Genomic DNA, 1,812 nt, shown 5'->3' on the forward strand with positions numbered 1-1,812 from the left:
AAGTAGTACTAGGTACTATAAGTTACTTAGAATTTCTATTTTATATATAAGTTTACTCTACCTAAAGTAGTACTAGGTACTATAAGTTTCTTAGAATTTTTATTTTATAAGTAAGTCTACTCTACTTAGAGTAGAGTACTATAAGTTACTTAGAATTTCTATTTCTTAAGGTAGGCTACTCTACTTAGAAAAGAGTCTTATAAGTTACTTAGAATTTCTATTTTATAAGTAAGTCTATTTTTTCTAAAGTAGAGTACTATAAGTTACTAAGAATTTCTATTTCTTAAAAAAGGCTACTTTCTATAGAGAATAAAGTTATATACTACTTTATATATTCTAAATATAGTATAGTAGTTATTTATCCTTCCTATAATAACCTAGTTTAATTATAGGTAAAAGTAGTAGTAGAATAATTTACTAAAAGTCTTATATAACTTATTTACTTAGAGCTAACTAGCTTATATATACTATTATATATAAGTAAATAGGTATTACTTCCTAACTATTATTACCTCTAATTAGATAGAAAATATTAGTATTATTTATTATTACTTCTAACTATCTATTATTACTTTTAATTATCTATTATTACTTCTAACTATTTATTATTACTTCTAATTATCTATTATTACTTTTAATTATCTATTATTACTTCTAATTATCTTTTATTACTTCTAATTATCTATTATTACTTTTAATTATCTATTATTACTTCTAATTATCTATTATTGCTTTTAACTATCTATTATTACTTTTAACTATCTATTATTATCTCTAACTAAAGAAGGTATTTTAACTACTACTACGCTATTAAATAGTTTACTTACTCTTACTTCTAGGCTTTCTCTAGAAACTATATTTACTTCTCTATTTTAATAAGTAGTTTTTATCTAAATATCTCCTCTTTTCTATTTTTAAATATATAATTTATCTTATATAATATTGTAGTAGAGCAATATAGGAAGTATATCTAAAGGAATATCGGAGTAAGATTATGTAACGCAGGTTATGTAATCTAGGATTAGTATATAGTAATTAAGCCTCTAATAGGAGCTTAGTAGAGTATTAACTAATAATACACTTATCCTATCTAGTATTAAGCTACACGTGCCTAAAGAGGCGTTAAAGACTTCTCCTTTATATATAGTAACCTACGCAGGGATTAAAGAAGCTTTCTATTTATAGCTATTTGGGTACAATACTAAATTATTCTTATAATATGTTTATTTAGAGAGTAATTAATTTTTAGTAATAATAATAGGACTTTAGTAAGTCTAAGTTAAGGATTAAGAGACTAATATAAGATAGGTATAATACTAAATTGTATTTAGTACCTAAGAATTAGTACTTTAAGAACTTAATAAGGTATTAGTATACCTCTAGGAAATTTAGTAACCTTATAACTAGGGATTATACTAGACCTAGAAAACTAAAGAGTTACCCCTAAAGAAGCTATTAACACAATAGCTAGTATACTAGTTACGCTTAGATAACTCTTAGAGATTATCTTACTACTATAAAACTTATGCAATTAGTGTATAACCTATAGTTATACTTAAGTACTCTTTAGTAATAAGAATTAGCTAAAGAATAATTAAAAAAAAGAGATTAAGAGTAGTAAGTACTACTAGGTACAGACAAAAAGAAGAAGAATAAATAAGGCAAGAAGCTTACTAACAAAGAATAGATATATAACAGTAATAATAACTTTCCTTATAATCTTTTCTACTACAAAGACCTTTTAGAGATCTTTACTTCTTCTTCCTATAGTAGTTAAGATAGTTCTTACTGCTTACTTATTACTTATCTTTG

Source organism: Dothidotthia symphoricarpi (genome assembly GCF_010015815.1).
Source record: "Dothidotthia symphoricarpi CBS 119687 unplaced genomic scaffold P153scaffold_5, whole genome shotgun sequence".
Taxonomy (NCBI): Eukaryota; Fungi; Ascomycota; class Dothideomycetes; order Pleosporales; family Dothidotthiaceae; genus Dothidotthia; species Dothidotthia symphoricarpi.